The 24,249-nt window shown below is 40.0% G+C and overlaps 1 protein-coding gene across 2 annotated transcripts in view; it reads right to left on the minus strand.

Moving 5' to 3' along the window:
* ndst1b (N-deacetylase/N-sulfotransferase (heparan glucosaminyl) 1b) overlaps positions 1-21,780 on the minus strand; it is an 88,174-nt gene extending 66,394 nt beyond the window's left edge. For both annotated transcript variants that reach the window (XM_053648595.1, XM_053648596.1), the window contains exon 1: positions 21,413-21,780. The gene's annotated coding sequence lies outside the window, so the exon portion shown is untranslated. The remainder of the gene's footprint in view (positions 1-21,412) is intronic.
* Positions 21,781-24,249: the final 2,469 nt, after the last annotated feature.

Below are 24,249 nucleotides of genomic sequence, written 5' to 3' on the forward strand. Positions count from 1 at the left end.
CTACCCCATGTGGGGTCACAGAACCCATAGTCTATGATATATAGCTGATGTTTGTGTGCTTGAGAAAAGAGACTAATGCTGAATTGGGGGGGGGCTGCCAGACATGGACAGCTCCATGAAAGCGTGCCCTTTGTTTGCAACAAGCTAGCCAAATAATATTAGTGATGATGACTTTATGATGTATTTAATTGCTCAAAACAGGGTAGTGTTTGTATGTATAGTCCATGTTATAAATGTAACCAGATATTTTATTTACACTTGACTCTGATGTCATGCCAACTCCAGGGTTGAAGAGACCTTTCCGTGTTTCCGAGTAGGATTTTCAAGTTGAGGTGAGGTTTTCTTTGTCGTCGCCCCCCCCCCCCGTCCCCCCTGTAGGAGGTCGGAAATTCCTTTAGTCGGAACGCAGCACTCTCAGGCAACAGGAAATCCCCTGTTTAAGATTTCAACAGAAAGTATTATAGAGAGGTAATAATGAGATCAATAACACGTCTGATTTGAATGAAAAGTTAGCCAGGAGCTAAGCAGGAATGAAGGTTCTGCTAAAGCCGGCCTTAGTGGCACTCGCATGAAGAGTTCTGAATGCCCAGCCCCTGCAGCAACCTCACTTCTAATACACTTAATCAGTTTGCTTTGCCCCGGTGCTTGCACGGCTCTCAGACTACCACGTCGGCGTTAAAGTGAGACGTGTAGGTTATAGAGCAGCATGGGAGACACACTAGAGGCGTTGCAGAGGGAAGAGGAGAGAAAAAAAAAAAAAAGAGCACTGGACTTGAACTGCTTTTCATCTCGCTCTCCAGCTCAGCATGACGATTCACTGACTTGTCAGCTTTCTGGCAAAACATCGGGGGCAAGGCAGAAAAACAAGCCACTTATTTTGCTGGCGCTCTTGACATCTGAACTTCAATCTTCCCCTGTGCCAAGGTAATCAAATGTGCGTCTGTGCCAAGATCGTGCAAAAGGTCTCAACACTTGGACTGACGAGCAGGAAAAATGCAAAACAAACAAACAAACAGGCCCCAGAAAGCAGAAAGCTTATTTTCTGGGCTCCTTGGGAATAATGATGCACATTACACTTTATTGGGTTATTAAATATTTGAACAAGCCGCTGGAGTTCCAGCGTACTGTCCTTTCCATTTCGCTCTTCAACATCCACTTACTTTAACAACAATCAAGTCCATTGACCTTTTCCATAGTAGCGTACGATGTTCTCATTCCTCCTAGCTATTGAGCTGTTTTTATACACACACACACACACACACACACACACACACACACACACACAGATCACAAATCAAGGTCACTGTCTGAATAACTTTCATCATATGTAGCATAACTCTGCATAATGCTGAGGCAATGCAGGATAAATAAACCGAATGGAACTTAAAACAAGAACGCTCTTGACTAGGAATGTGATTGTGTGGCAAAATCACACTGCAGTGGTGGCTTGGCGGTTAAGGCTCTGGGTTACTGGTCGGGGGTTCAAGCCCCAGCACTACCAATCGGCCACTGTTGGGCCCTTGAGCAAGGCCCTTAACCCTCTCTGCTACAGGGGCACTGTATCATGGCAGACCCGGTGCTCTGACCCCAACTTCCTGACATGCTGGGGTATGCGAAAAAAAGAATTTGACTGCTGTAATGTATATGTGACCAATAAAGACTCATTATTATAGTCATTAAAATAGTTTGTGTTTATATTAGAGATGTACTGATGTATCGTCCGATAAAGGCTGTTTTTCCCCCACAATCGGCCGATAGTTTAAAAACATCCGATGATCAGGGCCGATTATATCCTGTCAAAAAAAGAGGGCGGGAAAACACATCGATTTTGTAAAGATGATGTCTCTTGTGTGGCAGTTAAAAAAAAAAAAAAAAAAGAGTCCCACAACCCCCCCGCCGCCGCTACTAGTGCTGCTCGTTCTGAATTAAAGGGCCAGTACACCACTGAAAGATTTAAATGGAGAGGAGTTGTAAAAAGGTATATATTGCAGAATTTTCATATGCAGTTAATGTTAATGAGTTAATATCATCAAAAAAAAGGTTTATATTAGGCCTATATATTACCAGTTTGATGTTCAGTGATGAAATAGAAATGCTTTTGTTTGTGGTGAGTGAATGTGACACTAACAGGAGCTTTTTTAGATTTCAGTCAATGTTAATATGAATGAATAACATTCAATAAGTTAAGAAATCTTACTTTAATCTTCAGAATTTAGTTCATGTGTTAATGCTAATTTGAGTAATGTGTTTTCTGTTTATGACACCAGTTACTGGGAAACAACTTGTTGAAATGGAGACAATAAATTTTTTATTTGCATTTCCTTCAGAATTGTGGAATTAATTATTATTAATTTAAAAGAATTTAATAAGGCAGAACTATCGGTTATCGGCCGATAACACTCTGAATAATCGGTTATCGGTATCGTCTGAGAAATTTAGTATGGGTGCATCTCTAGTTTATATACGTTTATATATGTTATAGCCCAGAGTGCTGAATTCTCGACTCTCACTGCTCGGAAAAATCCTAGAACAGCACCTCTGACAGGCTGGAACTCAAATCACAGGTTTATAATCAGCGTGCTTGTTCTAATACGTCAGCGTTTCTATAGTAACAGCTCGCTTACAGGTTCTCACGTGGCGGACAATCGGTGCTTATCGAAAGAAACATTTTGGTTAACAAATAAAAAAACATGTCTCATCTTTGATAGGGTAGAGCTTTTTGTAAGGAGATGTTTAGTTAACATTTATGGAACATGGAAGGAGTCTCCAGTGTAAGAAAAAGGAAGGAACAAATGTTTATAGCTGCTCTAACATAAGTTATAACTTGTCTATTAAACCTAAATAATGTAAAATTTCTATTAAACCACTATGTGCTGTTCAGATAATAATAATAATTTCAAAACTGCATTGTGCTGTTAAACTCTTATTAAAAAAAAAAAAAAAAAAAAAAACCAAACACTCCTCCGCTGCATCATGGATTATTTTCCAGCAATAGCACACCTCATTGTTTTTTCTTCTTTACTTATACATTATAAAATGTCTCCTGCTACGCCTCTGAAATACTGCATCTGCAGACAGAACAAGCAGGACAAAAGGCAGCAGCAGCTTTGGTGAGAAAACAAGCCACCATGATGCTGCCAATAAATAGCCTAAAGGCATTTCATCAGCGTCCCATTTACAACAGACGACTCATTCAAACTCTAATACTGCGGCGCAAATATAAAACAAGTCTGAACAGGTCTCTGAATAAAGACTTGAGAGGCACGGAGGAGAGGGTGGAGAGACGAGCCTGGGGAACGGTGGGCTGAAATCGCTGCAGAGCTATTGTACACTCGTCAGTAAGGATGATGGCGGGGTGAAACAGGGGGCATGTATATAATGAAAGGGTGTGTACTGGGTTGTGTCAAAATGTTGTTAAAATGGAATTTTCTTCCCCCCCTTTCAGTTTTGCATCCTGGTTTCGAGAAAATAGTACGTTAGTATGTTAGCGTATTAACGCCCCATTGAGATAAAAGAGTATGCTCTTTTTTTCAGATTACAGCTTGTGGATTTTATTAAAGTGGACCTATTATGGCTTTGAAACATGCCTAATTTTGTTTTAAAGGTCTCATACAATAGATTTACATGCATCCAAGGTCAAAAAACACTTTAATGTGCTCATAATTTAAAATTGCAGCATTACCATTTCCCCCCCAGTGTCACAAACGACTCGTTCAATAATCCGTTCTAAAAGATTCATTCTAAACTCCTCCTTTCAGAGAGCATACTCTGCTCTGATTGGACAGATGTACTAGTCTGTTGTGATTGGTCTACCGCTGTCAGTGTGTTCAAAAAGGAAACACCCACTACCATAACGAGTTTCAGCCGATGAAGATCAGAGGCGGGGCTTTTTGTTACAAACCTACATAGGTTAGTACAGGAAGTAAGTCTGGAATTAATAACGACACGTTTAAGCTGTTCAGAATCGCTTCCTTCTTTTGGGAGTCAATAACTCTTTGTCGTGCGCTTTGATTTTTTAAACTTTGCAGACGTTTTTACATTCAGAAACAGCTCTATGACACAGTACTTGAAAGGTAATATCTGAAAAACCATAATGGGTGCACTTCAACCCTGAGTTCATATTAGCAAGACACACGTTGCTTATGTCACTTGTAGTCTGTCTCTTCTGGACATGTAACGAGCACTAATGTTGTCGTTTGTGGGTGTGCACCATTCAGCCAGTTTTGTAATTCTGACAAGAAACATCCACAAATCAATTTTCCATACCGCTTATCCTACACAGGGTCGCGGCCCGGCCGGGAGCCTATCCCAAGGAACTTGGGGCACAAGGCGGGGTGGCAAGTAGAGCTGAAACAAATAATTGCTAAAATTGATAATAATTGATTGTGAAAATCGTTGTCGATGAATCTTATCGACCTAGTTGGTCTGCGCACGACACAGGGCATGTTTACTCATTACATTACTTCTGCTCCAAAAACACGCCTCGGAAAGTAAATACTAAAGTTGTGTCCCAAATGACGTACTATACACTTACACTATGCACTGTGTAATCTACCGTCTAGTGTATGAATTTTAGAAAGGTAATATCGTCTCAAATAGAACACTAGTTTTTTACTAATCGGAAGTATAACCCACTTCCTAGTCGACGGCACATGACGTCACACGCACGTAATGTGACACCACTAGCTTTAGCCCAACACCCAGACTTACCGACAATGACTTTCTTCAGTTTACTGTTTGTCAACATTACCTTTTATAAAAATAATGCATAAATACTATTATATAATATAAACGTATGTATTAGTTTAAGTATATATGCACTATTTTTATGGATGCACAAAAAGCACTAAATTAAACTACAGTCCTAAATGAATAATATATATTTTGGTGTGTTTGTGCTCAATTATGAAAATAATCGTTAGTTGCAGCCCTAGTGGCAACCCATTACACAATCACGCGCACATAAACACACACACTATGGACAATTTAGAAATGCCAATCAGCCTAGAACACTTCTTTGGAGGGAACCCCGAAGCACAGGGAGAACATATAAACTCCGCTGAGGCGGGATTTGAACCAGCCAGGTGTCTGTTGAATGCACTGTTCGATTCCCACATGTATCAGTTCAAGAGCATTGTATCGAATGATATGATGCAGCGTATCGTTACACCCCTGGCATGAATGGCGGTCAATATCCCGTTACATACAATGAATTTCAGAACACATGCCTAATATTTCCAGTACCTCTTTCTGACATAATGTGCTGGCCAGGAGTCTGAACATCAACACTCCTGTGACTTTGAGTAAAGAGGGTGCGTCTCCTGGAACCTACACGCCTGACTGAGGCGCGAGAAACGCACAAAGCGGACTCACATTTCAGCCGTGAAACTCATCAGGATAGCAGCCTTCTAGGCACTGAGGCATTTTACTCAGTTAGATACAGAAGACAAATTGAATTCTAACACCCTGTTCTGTCAGAGAACCAATACCGTTTCGCATTCGCATGATAAAATCACGTACAACTGATGGAAGTCCAGCATGCCGAGGCTAGTCTAGTGTTGGTTCATTCGCCATAAACAGGACCTACAGGTTTGTACACCTGTTCAATAGCCACATTTTAATACAGTCAAATATATAAACAACCGGTTGAGTTGTTTTTCCGCCTAGCCGGAAATGTAAAAGGCAAATTTAACCCAATACAGATCAGTCAGAGTCCTGTCTAAAAATAATGAAGACGAGCTGTGCCTCTGAAGAGCTTACAGGAAACAAGAGGAAAGAAACCTGATGACCAGATGGCATCATTTGGACAATGTGAGTTAGGATGGGGGGGCAGGGTGTTTGAGGGCAGCCAGGATTCAGCAGCGCCCCCGCGATGAAGACAAACAGTTATGCAGTCCCTCGCTTTGGCATGCTCTTCTTGAAGATTAATTACTCTTTCCAGCACAACAGAACATGAGCTGCGGCCATGGGCGCTCTCGGGCTATGGGCCTGAACGCCCGCTAGCAGGCACCTGGGGACCAGGAAGTCAAGCAGGTGCGCTTGAAGATTATCACGGCAGCACAGGATATAGAAAGTGCTTTTGTATGTACGGTATGTGGATATTAGTGGATATTCGTGGTAGATATTTTGTCACGGCGTATGATCAGACTGTTACCTCACTGCCGACTGAAGAAAACGCACTTCTGTCTGTTAACACCTACCTGTTCAAGATCCATACTGAGGTGGTTCTCATGCCTTTTGTGTCCAGCTGCAAAGACATTTCTCAACCCCCTCGCTCTGGATCCGCCTACTACAGCAACCTCCGTTTCACCACAAAGAGAATACACTGAAAACACTTTGGCCTTCTAAGTTTATCATACACGACCATCAGCAAAGACACTGAACTTGGCTTTGCTGACCAGAACTAAACTAAACAACTACCTACATTAGGCTAAGCAGTGCTGCACTCTGACACGCCAGTATGACATGTCATTTTTTTTTACTTGGCACTGCCTTTCTTTTTTTTTTGTTACATACGCTCATTCGTTCAAGCGCTTCACATCCAACATTGTTCACATCCAACATCAAACATCACGTCATCTCAGTGACTTGGCATAGCTGTTGACGCCAGATGGGCTGGTTTTGAGTTTTTCCAGCAACTGTTGATTTCCTGGGATTTTCACGCACATCAGGCCCTATTTACACCAGTGCATTTTCGCTTAAAAACGAACTTTTGGTACAGTTATGCCTGTCGTCTACACTACTCCGGCATTTTCAACGCTCAAAAACGGAGACTTTTGGAAAGTGTCAAAGACCCCGTTTTAGTTTGAAAACTCCAGGCTCGCGTTTCAGTGTAAACAGACCAAAATGAAGAAATTTGAAAATGAAGGCATGGCTGCCCACATTCGCTCCCTGATTGGCTCTTCTGGATTATTGTGTATCCTTCCCTGATTCGTCAATCCCCTACCATATGACCATTACGCTACCTTAATCGTATACACAACACCACGGAGACTGAACCGCAAGCTTTGCTGGCTTGGTCGTCATTCTTAGCAGCCATTGTGCAGTTAAATTCTGTTTATTCAGTTAAATTCAGTTAAATACTGCAGCTGCCTACATGCGTAAGAGGCGAGCTATGATTAGAGCAACCAGCAACAAATCTCATTTCAAGCGGTGTAAGCCCTACATGGAACGCTGGTTTGGTGTGCCTGCTGGTGACTAGCAACCAACTTCCTGTTTACACTTGTATGCGCATGACCAGTGTGCATGAATGGTCATGTGACATGTTTTCGGTCGTGTAGCGTGGACAGAGATTGTTTCTGAAAAACAGCGGAAACGCCAGTGTGGACGAGGTTCATTTTAAACGTCGAAGCGCTGTTTTAAAACGAAAACGCACTAGTGTAAACAGGGCCTCAGCCTCTAGAGTTTAACAGAATGGTGCGGGGGAGGGGGGTTGGGGGGAACAAAAAACATCCAGCGAGCAGCAGTACTGCATGTACAAATGTCTTGTTGAGCGAGATCAGAGGTGAACGGTTAGACTGGTTCGAGCTGACAGGAAGTCTACAGTAACTCAAATAGCCACTCTTTACAACCATGGTGAGCAGAAAAGCATCTCAGAACGCACAACATGTTAAAACCTGAGGTGGGTGGACTACAAAAGCAGAAGGCCACATCAGGTTCCACTACTGTCAGCCAAGATCAGGAATCTGGACAGTTAAAGACTGGGACAAATCACGCTTGCTATACAAGGCCTAACATTCAATGATCTCTCACTAGTGTGGGTAAAAGGGAGATTGTGTCAGAAGCCCAGGATCTTGAGATAACATCACAGTCCTCGAGTCAAGTCTAAGACCAAGAACCAACTCTTTTAAAAATACGCTAGCAACACAATATTAGTTATTGGTTATTTAATATTAAATTCAGAAATGATCAGTACAAGAGATGTACAGAGTGGTATCACACCACTCCACTAGGAAACGTATTATTATTATTCCTTACATGTTAGCTACCACTTTTTAGCCTTGTCAGAAAGATTTCCAGGCAAACAAATCATGGGACTGAGCAGCATGTCTGCATTTTCAAATATCTCCCAATACTATTACGTGAGGCTTAACAGATAAAGCGCAACTGAGAAAAGTCTTTAACATAGCCTTCAGCAGGGTGCTAAGTGCTTTACCAGACACGCAAACCATCAAGATCTAACATATCGGATGTCGATTCTTGATTTCTCAGAAGAAACTATGTTCATGAGCAACTGTAGCGCTAACGGTAAACTCCTTCAAAGCATGCAAAAAGGATCTCCATTTTTGCATGATGTTTTACATGAGGGGAAGAAAAAAAAAAACACAAAAAAAACCATTAATGAAGAAATCTGTGCGGTGTGTGTTAAACCTCTGGGAAGGTTTTGATGTAAAAGCAATTGTTCTGCAAATCAGAGCCCGTTCCGTTCGTTACTCTGCATGAGTGAGACTTCAGATCTCCACATGTCTGAAAGGCCCTGTTCATACAAAAGATGCTTTTAATTACTGATGAGCAATTAAAATCATGTCAGCATTCTGCCACAACTAATCAAGAAACATTAATTAGAGAAGAAAACGCTACATTATGCGATGGGCCAACGCAATTTTTTTTTATTATTATGCAGAGGGAAGAAAAAAAAGAAAAGAAAAGAAAAAAAAAAAAAGCAAGAACGTGCTCACCTGCCTACACTGGAAGAGACCTGATGGCGATGATCTCACATCAAACCGATTGTAAAAACGGGGGCAGAGCAGACAATGTGAAGGCTTATCACAGCTTCGTGGATGGAGATAAAACCGAAGCTGGTGCATTCCTGGCTGAAGCTCAGTGCCGTTTTGAAGGCCAGCACTATTATCACGGAAGCGCGTCAGTAATGAGAAACAGCAAACACCGAGAAGAGCATTACTAAGCCTAATTCCAGTTTATTGGACATGTAGATCTCCTCGAAATACTGTGCTTAAACGATTACACTAAACAGATTTGCTACCTTGTTTTGTAACGTACAGGAGTAAAGTGGAAAAAAACCATGATACAAACCAGAAAATCGGTTCAACACTTTTCGATGTGCAGCATCAGCCACTTCGGTTTACAAGCCTAGACCATACTGCCATCAAAAATCGGAAAGCACTTAAGGAGTAAGAATTGAACAGTTCCTCCAGGAGTTTGCGATCGTAGAAAATTTATGCAAAAATCATGGAAACACAGCAATATTCGAAGGAGACGTGTGACAATGCACCATGTGATGTCATCATGTGTACAGCTAAAAGGCCTCATTTACCAACAAACATCACTGCAAAACAATTTCCTGCAATTGAGAAAAAAAAAAATTATAATTATATTACATATAGACAGAAATGGGTAAGCTCCCAGCGCAGCCAGATAATTCTCCTATGAGCAAAAAACATACATAAAAAACCACGAAAAGCGGTAAAATCCGAATAAACACCGGCAGCGATTTTACAAGATGGAGTAATTCATTACTGCTGAAGGGGATGAAGCTGGACACAGAATTAGCGACACTGCTCCTGGACAGTTTTGTAAATACAATAAATAAATAACTATCTACATAAAGCTTTGATCGTTGTTTGAATGACCAGTTTTGCAAATAGATTTGATTAGGGAAAAGGGAACGCGAAAGCAGTCTTGACCATTCTCAGAAATCAGCATGAGCAAAAAGTCAGAAGTGTGTGCTTAAAAATGATTCCATGATGGTCCTTGCTAAGGCTCATTCTAGTTGAACTCCACGAGCCAGGTTCTGGGGGTGGAGCTTTGGGTACATGGGTGGGAATAGGAGGCAGGAGTAACGTTAACCCAAGGAGAACCTGCAGCTAATCGGTGCAGCAGGTTACAATTGCTTTAGCAGTATCTTTCAGCACTCACCAACACATGCTTCCAAACATTCAAAGGAAATAGCTGAAGCAATTAAGCAGTTACATTACTTGCAAGGACACGATCTCTTAGCACCACTTCTCAGACAAAAAGATGGTGAAGAAATGTTTTGAAATGGTTGTTTATCGAAGAGTCAAAATTAGGATACGTCAATGCATGTTAAATTGAACAGAACTGAGCCGAATCATTACTGAATCAGGAGTGAATCGGATTGATTGTTGTTTAATATAGACTACGTTTACATGGACAGCATTAATCCAATTATTGACCTTATTCTGAATAAGACAATATTCCAATTAAGGTGTTTACATGAGTTGCTTTTAGAATACACCTTTCATGTATCTGTTTTACATGTTATAGAACATAGAGCGATTAACGGCACACGTCATCACGTCCCCACGCCACGCCGTACAACGTTCCCTCCAGAATTTCACGTATCAAGTTCGTCTTCGTTATGGTACCGTATACAGTTTTGGAGGTTTTTATTTTTCATTTTACGAAAGCTTCAAGTGCAGTTAATTATTTGTCATGCTATACGCGCAAATAGACGACTGCTTGAAGCCATGGGCTGCGTCCCAAACCGTGTACTTACTTACATGTGTTTCTCCTACTATATAGTAGGAAAGTACACGGTTTCGGACGGAGCCGTGCTCTTGTTTACTGTCAAAAGGTCGCGCACTGCTGTGTGTGTACGTGTCCTGTCACAGAATGCGGTGAAAACTCCCACACGATGTTAATAGTGTGATTAAGGTGTGTACATGTCTGTAATGCACGTCGATAATGCGACTAAATCAGGAATACTCCACACGTCTTAATTCCATTTGTGTTTACTCAGAGTATGACTTTAATCGGATTAAGGTCATCAATAATCGCTGTTTATATGGTAGTTTCTTAATCAGAGTATCATCTTCATCAGGCTAATCTCGGAATATTGTTGTCCATGTAAACGTACTGATAATTGTATCGTAACGCCTGTCGTATGACCTGAAAGACGGATGTTCACACTATTACATGTCACCATTTTCCTCGCATTCACTTGTACAGAGAATTAAGAAAACTGACCTGATAAAATGGATGTACATCTATAGAACCAATACAGTGAGTAATCTCTATGGATGGGTATCGTTAAAGTTTTAACAGTATTACTACTCTTACCAACACTGCTTATCGACCCGGTACTTTATGAAAAAGATAAATAAACTGAGAACAGCATTAACGTTGGTTTATTTTTTGAAATGTTAAATAAATACGATAATCATTTTTAAAACAAATAGAAAATATGTTGGCTGCGTAATGTCGTCTCACCCGAATGGAATCAACGTGAGGTAAGCAAACCAATTATTTGACATTTATTTTAAAATGGTGTGAACAACGTCGATTCAACAGGACTTTAATGAGCAAAAAGATGTCGGATTAATGTCAGAGATGAACGCTGTCAGAGATGTGACGCAGTTAGAGACCTGGATGATGCGATGATTGTATGTCGTCGTTATTTGGGAGGGCTGCTAGCATACACACCTGACGTAGATGGGGAACCAGAGACACGCTAGCTAGGCAGTGGAAAACTTCTTATTTCTGTCTGCACATAATGCACTTTTGAAAGATGCTTTGACGGCCTGCTCGTGTTTCTGCCCTTACAAGCAAAAATCTTGTTTCACCTGTGGCAACGAGCGCTGTCTGCATCAGCCCTAGTGAAGTGTAACCACGCTTCTGAACATTTGCTTCTCTCCACCATCCTCACTCTGTGTATTAAACGGGAGCTTTCGTGTTGTGTGCACGCGCTCACTGTTGCGTGCACAAGAGATCTCACTTCTGGATTGCGAATAACGAAAATGCAGACTTATGTGACTTAGGAGGTGTTAATATTATTTCAAATTAGAAATTATTGGTGAGATAAAATGTGCAAGATAACATTTACGTAGCAGTAAATAGGAAACACAGTTTATTAATTTCTCCGGTACCGAAAGTGTCAGAGCTTATCGATACTATGGTCTTTCAGAATTTAGCACCAGGGCCAGTTTAATACTGGGTTTTGATACCCATCCCTAGTAATATCAATATAACTCAAATCATGCTGCACTGTAAATATTAGCTTAATCACCAAAGATGCATGCACGGTAATTAAGCTCATTTTGCGCAAGTGAACAATACAAGTTATTAGGGCTGCAAAAATTAATCAATAATTAAAATAATGGACAAGAATTTCATTATGGATTAGTCGGGTCTGTGACTGTCAGTGACGTCACTTCACGACGGTGAAAAACGCATTCCTATGAATAAAGCCATGTGAAAAACAGCGGCGGTCACAGAGTGAGCTGCTGCGGGAAAAGTGCATGATCCAAGTCGTCCAAAAGAGGAGAATGTTTTATATTAAGCGCTTCAAACAAACTCGTAAGTGTATTAACGTGGCTTGTCTTGTCAGATGCTGAGACAGATGCGTGTGCTGCTTAATGTGTTCTAGACATGTTTTCTTCAGCGAAGAAATGACATGTTTACCTTTATATCCTTATCTGTAAATGTTAGAAATTCACACCAGTATTTCCATTTAACATAAAGACTCATCCTGACAGCGAGCGAGTCTCCGTTACACTTCACTGAATGAGCGCGAGTCCACGCATACGCGTCAATCAAACGGCGTGCAATAGAAAGGAAGTGCAATAACTCTGACTAAAATATTCATTTTGATCAGATATGTTGTTTGATGCTATATTTAGCGATATTTAGAAACTAAAGTAACAGTGTTTTTATGAGAGCAGTAACTGTAACAGGGTTAGAACATGTAATTGTATAGAAATATAAGAAGTGTTGTACATTTACAGAATAAAGAAACATGTTACTGTGTTCAGACGAGTGAATGTGTGTTACTGCAGAACATTCAACCTCTCACCAGTTAACACTTAGTTTGTGCTTTTCTTTTTCAGCATTTACATTTTATTAAAACCTTTTTCATAATCTTCAATTTGCACAATGTTTGAAGGACAACATTGTGCAGAATGTGAAATGGTTTTTTGTGGGAAAAAACAACAACCAGAAAACAAACATTTAATCCAACGAACGAATCAATCGAAGAAATAATCGACAGATTAATTGATTTCAAAATAATGGTTAGTTGCAGCCCTACTAGTAATTACGATCCTTAAGAGAAGAAAAATGAGAGGGAAAAATGAAAAGAAACCAAACTATAACCGGTTGATTAACATTTATAGCGTTATGTAAAAATGATACATTTGTCAGTTTTCTGAACCAAAGCTCATTACGTGGGGCCTCAACTGCCCCGATCGTCACAGGAGCAATGCAGATTCAAATGATTTCCTGTCTCTCCATTATGCAACAGCCTTTTATAAATAAACTTCCAGCAGTACGTGGAGCCGAGAGCTGTGTTCAGCAGACAGCTAGCATGAGAGAGACAGATAGAGAGTTATAAGGAAAGCAGTGGGAGTCTCGGAGAGTGTTCGGATTCCCTCTCCCCTGTCCAATTTTTCTGATTGCTCACGGCGGACTTTCCCCGTTATCATAAGGGCTAAACCCTGTAGTGCTGCACAGCACGAGCGGAAGAGTATTAGCAGAGCTACAGATTGGAAGGCCGTCTGAGGTCATCTGGTTTCAAAAGACTATCAAAGATGGGGGGGGTTGGGGTGTGTTACCCTCGGGAAAACATGATCAGAATATTCCCAGCGCTGTACCCGACACGCTCTACGTTTTGGTCATCTTCTGAAAGAGGATAAAAATGGTGAGGACGCAAGTATTGACCTAACTAGAACCAAATCACTTCAGTGCAGAAGTGCAGTATGAAAGAACTGCGTATCCTCTAACAGGCATGCAGAGAAAAACACCACGCAGGCTCAAAGTTCACCTCTTACAGGCCCGAGCTATAACCTCAGCCAGTCTGTAAGCTTCCATTACTGACTCAAGGTCTTCCACTGCGTTACCTCTGGCATCTAACAAAATTTTCACTTTCTTCATTGAAAGGCTGCGTTTGATTTTTCTCCAATCTGAGCCATTCATTTCTAGCCCCCCCCCAGGGGACAAACTAGGCAGAGGCGTTCGTGTGTATATACATATATATACATATATATACATATATATATATATATATATATATATATATATATATATATATATATATATATATATATATATATATATACACATATACACATATACATATATGTGTGTGTGTGTGTGTCTATTCAAAGAGCTCGTCTTTTCTCACTGTTGAGTTTGTTAACCCGTTCAGCCTTCCGGATAAAAGAAATGTGAGAACCTCTGTTGTTGTCCAAACGTTGGTGTGCGTGCTTGCAAAAAAAAACAGGTACTTGATACAGATTCTGCCATCCAAAAAAAGACCTTAAAGTGCTTTACAGCCTGTTTTGATTTTGCACTTAAACGCTTTGAGGACAGTGTGCTTTGTCTGTGCTACATGACCCATTTCCTTTAGCAGGTTTAAAACTCAAACCTCTACCAACTTATCTTTGTCTTATAAGCTACTTAAAAATCCTTAACACTCTCCTTACTTCATCAGCACTTCAAGTGTTCAGTGCTTAATGTAGCTGAGGATTATTTCTCAGGCCGCCTCGTAACCAGAACAGCAAAGCGACATCGTTGTGTTATAAACACACTGTGACCTGACCTCAGTGACCCGACATCATGACCCCAAAATGTACACTCAGCGGTCAGGTTTGGGTTTAGATCACAAGAATACATTTCTGTATTAATTGGTGAAATAATTGGTGAATTTCACTAATTCAAGTAGTTTTCCGGAAAATAACTAAATAACTAAATACAAATATAATAATAATAATAATAATAATAATAATAACAACAACAATAACATACACACAAAACTCTCTGGAAATTGCATCGCAAATTTTGAAAAAAGCCACAGCAAATTCAAGCATTTTGTCTGCAACAATCACAAAAAAACCTCTGAAATCCTGTACAGAGTGACTAGGGATGGGTGATACTACACACTTAAAGGGACAGTTCGTTCAAAAATGAAAATTGTGTCATCATTTACTCGCCCTCATATTGTTCCAAAACAATGACTGACTTTCTTCTGTGGAACATAAAAGAAAATATTTTGAGAAATGTCTGTGTTTTTTTGTCCTTACAATGGAAGTCAATGGGCGCCAAAACTATTTGGTTCCCAACATTCTTCAAAATATCTTCTTCTGTGTTCCGCAGAAGAAAGAAATGCATACAGATTTGGAACGACATGAGGATGAGTCAATGATGACAGCATTTTCATTTTTGTATGAACTATCCCTTTAAAACTACATCGCGATATTACATAGTATTTTATTTTCTCTAAGGATATAAACAATGATACGAAAACAGTAACATTCAACACTATCTTCTTGGTCGCAAGTCACATCAGCGCACGGTTTTAAAAGCCGTGCGAACACAAACATCAATCCAAAAACGTAAAACATAATCCTGACCATCATCAAATACTAAACGATACCGATTAAATAGGCTAAAAAATAGAATACGCAATTTATTCAGAAATTTAATTCCAGTGAAAATGCAAGCACCAATACTCGCAGAATTCTTAATCTAACATCTATCTTATGCTGTGCTTGTTATCGTTCTACATGTGACACGTTCTACACAACTTTAGCCAAGATTTCCCAATCGCCAACTTTTTTTGGCACTCGCAGTCTTCCCTGTGCACATTCCTATGATGGATGGTGAACCCTCTGCAACTAGCCAGAACAGCACTAAGAAACCGCCTATGAGAGTCTGAAAGGAAATTAAATGTATTTGCTGTCATGCGCAGCAGCTCCCTGAATCCAGTTGATCCATTATTCATCCATTAGTGTAGGAGCGAGAGGGAAAAATGTAATCACAATAACAATGCTGCTATAAGAAATGTAGGGCTGCAACAACTAATCGATAATAATCAGTAATTAAAATAATGGACAATGAATGTCATTATGGATTATCCGGGTCTGTGATTGTGGATAACCCCGTCAGTGACGTCACTTCACGACGGTGAAAAACGCATTTCTATCGATAAAACACGTGAAAATCAACGGAGGTCTCAGAGTGAGCTGCTGCGGGAAAAGCACACGATCCAGGTCGCCCAAAAGAGGAGAACGTTACTGTGTTCAGACGACTGAATGTGTGTTACTGCAGAACATTCAACCTCTCACCAGTTAACACTTAGTTTGTGCTTTTCTTTTTATAGTTTATCATTTTAATATAGTGATTTATCTTCTGCTTTAAAGCTTGTGGACAATCAGTTGTTTTTGTTTTCAAAATATAATAATATTTGTAAAAATTCTTTGCACAATGTATAGCATAGTCCACATAGATACATTTAATACCTTTTTCATAGCCTTCAATCTGCACAATGTTTGAAGGACAACATCGTGCAGAATGTGAAATAACATGTTTTTTCAAAATGCAGAATTTTTTTGTAAAAATGGGCCTTTTAATCCAAACTAATCGATTATTCAAAGAAATAATCGACAGATTAATCGATTATTAAAATAGCTGTTAGTTGCAGCCCTAAAGAAATGTAATAAGAATAGCTTTAGTACAGCTACTTCTTTGCACTCTTTGCAGAACAGACAAGCCTCAGTGACTACGTTTACATGGACAGCAGTAATCTAATTATTGACCTTACTCTGATTAAGATAATAACGTGATAAAGGTGTTTACATGAGTCGCTTTTAGAATACTCCTGTCATGCTCCCGTTTTACATGTTTTAGAACATAATTAGATTAACAGCCCGCGTCATTATGTCACCGCGCCACGCCTTCCGACATCCCTCCAGAATTTCACGTATCAACATACAGTTCGTCTTCGTCATGGTACCGTATACAGTTTTGGGTGTTTTTTTTAACGAACGCTTTAAGTGCATTTGTCATGCTATACATGCTAATAGACAACTGCTTGAAGCGGTGGGTGTGTCCCAAATCGCGGAGCTACCGTCTATATAGTAGCCGAGATACATGTATTTTTCCCCACTACAGGCCTATAGTAGGAAAGTATGCGATTTGGGACACAGCCGAACTCTCTTGTTCGCCGTAAAATGTAAAACTGCCGTGTGTGATCGTGTCCTGTTGCAAAATGCGGTGAAAACTCTCACACGACGTTCATAATGTGATTAAGGTGTTTACATGTCACTACTACACGTCCATAATGCGACTAAAACAGGAGTACTCCACCTGTCTTAATTGGATTATTGCTTACTTCGATTATGACCTTAATTAGATTAAGGTAAGTAAAAATTGCTCTTTACATGGTAGTTTCTTAGAGTATGGTCTTGATCGGATTAAGAGTGGATTATTGTTGTCCATGTAAACGCAGCTATTGTCTTCCTGTCAAAACCTTCGTCCACATTATTGTCTTATTTCTTGTTCCATATCAAACATGGACCAGGTCACAGAGTCACATGATAGACAGCTGTCGGGATTATTTTTTGTGAGAAAGCGGGATTCATAGTGTACATAGTGTAGTGTGCACACCCCTAAATCTACCAAACAACTGATCGCAAGAATACTCCGCATTAAAGGAATATTACAGTGTTGTCCAAACTAATATTGAATATTATAGGTCCTTCTTTTTTTTTTTTAGTTTATTTACAAAATTCAACAGCTCGGGTATATCAGGTATCCGATATACCCGAGTCTCTAATACACAGGTTTGTATTGTTTTCCCTAAGGCAGCAGGTTCCTACAACACGCTATTGTTTCTATAGTAACAACTTACACAGCAACTTGTATGTTGTTAAGTTTTCATTGAGGAGACGTTTAGTTAGTGCTTTTTGGAATGAGTCTCCAGTGTCAACACATTGTAATGATCAGAGGTAAAGCTGTAACTTTATGTTTCCCGACACAGTTAAACTTTACAGCATGTTCTTTATAACAAGCTGCATCCTAAATATCGTAAAAACAACTATCTCCCGTGTGTTTGTGGAGTTACGCCATACGCGTTTGAGCCGAGCTCGACCGTCAGCGGCGCGGTTGGTGACGGAGAGCCGCAGGTTCATGAGTGTTGGGTATAACAGTCTGGAGTGTGCTATTCCACTCAGAACACAGTGATTACAATGTTTGATTTGTTACTGAACGCCAAGTCACACATTTTAACGGTTTATAGTTAGATTTAATGTTGCTGAACACCCGAGAGACAAGTTATTTCCTGTTCTTGCTTTTGTTATAGCCGCGATAAACACTCATTCCCTCACCAGACTTCGCTCTCTTTTTTCCTCCCTCTCTCTCTCTCTCTCTCCATCTCTCTCTCCCTTTCCACAGTTTGTCATTTTACCAAGAAACCCATCTTGAAGACTTTCCTGTGCTGGTAAACTTCGCGACGCATCGTAACTGTTACAAAGTGCTTACAACCAAAACTCGTTCCACATACGTTAAATGCGTCTTAACAAAAAAACCTCACCACATCAATGATCCCAATTGGATCAATTTGTCAACAAACACCATTTTTAAATCTGTTTATTACATTTAGATTACGTGGCCGTACAAGTCCCTGTGTATGAGCTGTTACTACAGGAAGAATAACGGATCGGAACAAGTGCATTAATATCAAAATATCATTCACGTTACAGCCAGAACTACTTTCCGAGCCGTGATGTTATACAAAAAAAACAAAAAAACAAAAACAAACACCTTCTGACCAATCAGATTCCAGCATTTAATTGCAGTGTGGTATAAAATTACATTACTGACTTTTAGAGATCGAAGTACTGAATCACAGAAATTCTATTAATAAAACAACCAACAAAAAAATACCACAAGAGAAAAAAAAAAAAAAGAGCCTTTTTTCCCCCCAACCAAGGCATACTTGGAAAAGGGAAGAGTATCTGGGAAGGCACACAGTCAAAAACACACAGACGAACCATGTTTACTGCTAATAATCTGCTACTGTAAAGCAATACCACCCCAGGGGGCGGGACAAACATTCTAGAACGCATTTTACTGGACGAGCACAAGACTAGTACAGGACGAGTCATTAGCTCCGTTTGCATCCACGTATTTTTCTGTGTTTTCGGACATCGCATAAAAACATTTAAAAAGCACTCCATGGAAACACCAGATGCGAATAAAATCTCCAAAATGCTCACAAAAAAAAATAAAAACCCTTACATGATTCGATAAGAAGGCATGCGCATCAACTACAATGAAAACACATTTACCTTAATTCCTTGACAAGAATCCAAAAATAAATAAATATATATATAAATCATGTGACTTTGCCTAGACAGATCACGCAATTGGATAATTGGCTCATAAAAGAATGAAGCGAGATGCGGCAGTTTCCCCAGAAGCTTCCCTGGATTTGCTCTGTTGAACACACAGGATGGATACGGTGCTTTATTTGCAAACGTTTTATGCGATAGAACAATTTTTCCACATAAGCTGAAATTGAAAAGCCAGGGTTTCATTTTTCATTTTCCTGCAAAATGACAAACTAATTTGCTTTTTTTACTTTTGTATTGTTGTCCACAACACTAACGCTCAGAAGCACTCATTGAAGAAATCATTTTTAAAATGTACATTATATTCATGCTTCCAGGTGAAAGACACGGACTAAACGTACAAACAAAAAAAGTACAATAATCAGTCGCTCCAGGATTTTGTGATTTTTGCGATCGCAGAAAAATCCAGCAAACGCCGCAATATTCGGAGGAGCTTGCAATTTTTTTGAATTACCGCAGATTTTGGCCAAAAACGCGTTACGTGACGTCACTACAACGTGCATTCAGCCAAAGCCTTCTTCAATTCACGTTCCTTGAACATGAGTACAGCTAAAAGGTCTCATTTACCAACCAACATCACAGTGAAAGACCATGCAAAACAATTTGGTGCGATTGCGATTTTGTGAATTCAAGTAGTTTCCCACAGAGAAAAGCACAAAACGACTTGAACGCAAATTTTGCAAAAGAAAAGAAGTAAAACAATCTGCAACAATCACAAAAAAACTCTGCAAAACCCTGTACGAGATATATACACATGTGCATATATATATAGATAGATAGATAGATAGATAGATATCTGAGCGGCTGTGGCTCAGGTGGTAGAGCGGGTTGTCCACTAATCGTAGGGTTGGAGGTTCGATTCCCGGCCCACATGACTCCACATGCCGAAGTGTCCTTGGGCAAGACACTGAACCCCAAGTTGCTCCCGATGGCAAGTTAGCGCCTTGCATGGCAGCTCTGCTACCATTGGTGTGTGAATGAGACACAGTGTAAAGCGCTTTGGATAAAAGCACTATATAAGTGCAGACCATTTACTATATATATATATAGCTATATTTTATTTTGAGTGTGTCGAAAGAAGTTTGGGGTTCTTATATTTCTAAAAACCTTGCTGTAGTGTTGTTTAACCGTTAAAGGTTCCACTAAGGGGACAACCTGAACATGTACACGAGGAAGAAAAGGAAGAAGAGGAAGAAGAAGGAGGAAGAAGAAGGATGCTGCAGTTAAACCTGCTGTAACAGTTCTTTAAACAGAACCACCTCAGCGACAAGAAACTTTCGCACCTTTATTTCTGAGAGTATAGGACACAATACAATACAACTGGAAACACACAACAAACCTGAGGTGAAGCATTTAAATAACTGTTAGACATTATATTCTGCTATACCCTTTCTTTGGTTTTAATGGGATTCGTATTGGTTTTAATGGAAACTGTAACAGGTCTCTACTGGTATTTTGTTGCCTTTTATTGGTGACATGTTATGGATACCATTAAGGACCAATAGTAGTAATGGTTTTAATGGTTAACAGCTGATGGTTTGTAATGGTATTTGTAGTGGAAACCATTAGAATTTCTGTAATGGTTTGTGTTGGGGGGGGGGGGGGTTCCCCAGCAGGATAATTACTTCAGGTTCATTTTGAAACACAGCTAAATGTGAACCTTGCTAAGCTATCTAACTTAGCAAATTAGGTGCTAGGAGCTAAACTCGACAGCTACTATACAGATACAAACTTATCACGGGGCGGTTATAACCTAACCTATAACCATATTCTTCTAATATGTCAGTTATTTTTACTGAACAGTAAAAAGTAAAGTCGAGGTTGTGTAACGGTTTAGAGTTCGCTAGCTAAGTGCTAGCTCATTTAGACCCGTTTAACCAGTTAATGTTAACACAGGGAGGAAAGAAAAGTAACCACGCTGACAGACAGCTAGTTAGTCTAGTTATTTCTACTAACTATGAAACTATCTGTTATTAATCTCGAGTCATTTAAAACTGCAGCTGGACAGTTAGGTAAGTGTTAAGCTTGCAGCTCCCGGCAGTGCTACTCATATCTAGCTTTCCTCAATCCACATGGATTCCTTCCGGTTACTGCTGCGGCTGCTGCTAGTTAGCTCGTTCAAAAAAAATCCAGGTTATTGTGTTGTATTTGTTAATCTAGTGAGCTAGTTAGCAATCTGGTCTGCTAATCTCGGTTTGAGATTTGTTGTGTTGCTCAGACGCCTACTAGCAAGGAGGCTAGCTAACGTTAAATATCCATTAGGATCAAAATCCATGTTTAAAAAAAACAGCCAGGCATGCACTCACCCTTTCCCCGCTGTAGAGCAGTAATGTAGTAATGCAGGACTGTGAATCCGGTCTGGTTCTGGGTCAATTAATGATTTAAAAGCGCACTGTACTGCCTGCGTGTCAGACTCTGAGCTGAAGTGCAGCGACCCGGGTTTTAATGTGGAGCTGTTTCTCTGCTGCTGGCACAACACAAGATAAACTCGTCTCTCTCTCTGCCCCTCTTTCTGTCTCTTTCTGTCTTTCCTCCACACTGATAGCAGTACACTATAGCAGCCGCTAGAGGACGCTCACACCCCTCGTCGTCGTCGTCGTCATCATCATCATCACTACCAACACCTAGAACTAAAACCTTTTGTTTTTGTTGTTTGTTTTTTACTTATTCAATGCCAGAGCAGTGTATACTCTAGGAAGTAATGAAGTATGTAAGTATAACACTAAAAGCAATGACTGGTGAAGTGAATCACACTGATTATCTCGTTACAATGGTACCTGTCAAGGGGTGGGATATTTTAGGCAGCAAGTGAACAGTCAGTTCTTGAAGTTGATGTGTTGGAAGCAGGAAAAATGGGCAAACGTAAGGATCTGAGACATTTTGACAAGTGCTAGATGACTGGGTCAGAGCATGTCCGATACGGCAGGTGTTGTGGGGTGTTTCCGGTATGCAGTGGTTAGTACCTACCAAAAGTGGTCCAAGGAAGGACACCCAGTGAACCGGTGACAGGGTCATGTATGCCCAAGGCTCACTGATGCACGTGGGGAGCGAAGGCTAGCCTGTCTGGTCCGATCCCACAGAAGAGTTACTGTAACACATATTGTTGAAAAAGTTAATGCTGGTTATGACAGAAATGATTCAGAACACACAGTACATCACAGCTTGCTGCGTAACCGCAGCTCGGTCAGAGTGCCCCTGCTGACCCCTGTCCACCACTGAAAGCACCTACAATGGGCATGTGAGCATCAGAACCTGACCATGGAGCAATGGAAGAAGGTGGCCTGGTCTGATGAATCATGTTTATTGTTACATCATGTGGATGGCCGGGTGCGTATGCGTCGCTTAAAGCTCCTGCTCCAGTGCTCAGCAGCGGCAGCTTGGTGGTGCTGGGATTTGAACTCACAGCCTTCAGATCAGCACTCCGATTCATTTAGCTACCACTGCTCATAGGCAGACTGACTGTGCTACATTCCCCTTAGGAGTTTTGCATGTTCTTCCCATGTTTGCACAGGTTTCCTCTAGGTTCTCTGGTTTCTTTCTACTGACCAGAAAACATGCTGGTTATGCAAAATTGTCCTGACTTTTCACCACAGGAGAATTTACCCTTGCTGAGATGCCCGTCCATGGCAGAGGCACTGTTTACCGACATTCACACACTCATTCACACATAGGGGCAATTTAGCATAGGTAATCCACCTCCACCAGTCCAGGGAGGAAACCTGAGAACCTGGAAGAAACCCACACAAACATGGGTTCATGTGGGTTTCAGGTTTATTTGGTATATACTGATTTACAAACGAGCATCTTAACATTATTAGAGGAACTTTATTAGTGTGTTTATTAGCCTGAGTGTGTAAAAGTGTGTGAATGATGTCCATGGTGTATCCAGGAACAGGCTCCGGATTCACCTAGTCCTGACCAGGATAAAGTGCTTCCTGAAAATGAATAAACAAATGATGATGATTTCATATGATAATGTGAATTTAATTTCTCTGATTTAAGTAGCGTATAAACTTACCATTGTGTGTTTTTTGTTTTGTTAGTTTAAAAAAATAAATAAAATAAATTCTGATAATAAGACACAGTGTGGAATAGTTCACCAGCTGGAAATGTGTTAATAATAAAGAGTGTGGTTTGCATGTATTAGCCTACATTTCATGTCAGGTCTAATTAGTGTCAAGACGTTCTAATAACTTGCAGTGTATAATTAGACCGCTTTGTATTTGGAAACACGACTGGTGGTAAAAGAAAATGACTAGTGTAGCCCACACCTCCTCACATAGGAGTCTTTTAGTGAACATTCAAAGGTTTAAGGAAATCCTTTTCTAACATATTAGAAAACTGACTGAAATACAGAAACACACACATACATCATTCCTCATCTTATCATGAGTTTTACTAAACTATTAAACATTCTACACGCATTTATTCACAGAGATAAAGTTAAAGCTCAGCGGCTGGTTAAGGGTAAAAGGAAGGTTAAGTCTGAAATTTGTTCAAATCTCCAAGCAATAAAAGTACAACAAACAATAGTTCATATTTCATGCAGTGTATGAGAACATGCAATATAAAAACAATTTGGCAGAAAGTCTCTGAGGGAGGAAGAAAGAAAGAAAGAAAGAAAGAAAAGATTGAAGCTATTAAACTGGGATGTGATTCTCAGTCATCAGATCTAACCAGTGACCTTCATTTCCCACTAATCTTAGATTTTTATGTATTGCTATGTATAATGATATGTGCAATGGAATACGACAGCTATGTTTCCAGGATATTTTATGTATTTTCTCATTTCAAATTATTTTGTGTGGATAGAAATTACGGCTTTACATTTATAGTTCTTGAAAGTTAGGTTGTTGTTGTTGTTTTTTTGTCCTTCAATATATCTGTCTGATTCCAACATCAAATCATGCTGAAGGTCTGTGACTTATCCAAGCTGAGGCTCTACTGATGATTGTGTTCTTAATATCAAAGAAACATATTTTGTACAATCATGAGTTGAGAAATTACTGTGTGGTTTGAAGTACACATCACTTTTTTACATTGTTAGCTGTAACATAAATAACATAAATAAATAAATACAAATCCATTGATCTCCTTATGATTCACGGACAGACCCACACACCCTTGAAACTCATTCTGAGGA

The sequence above is a fragment of the Ictalurus furcatus genome, chromosome 18 (assembly GCF_023375685.1).
Source record: "Ictalurus furcatus strain D&B chromosome 18, Billie_1.0, whole genome shotgun sequence".
Lineage (NCBI taxonomy): Eukaryota > Metazoa > Chordata > Actinopteri > Siluriformes > Ictaluridae > Ictalurus > Ictalurus furcatus.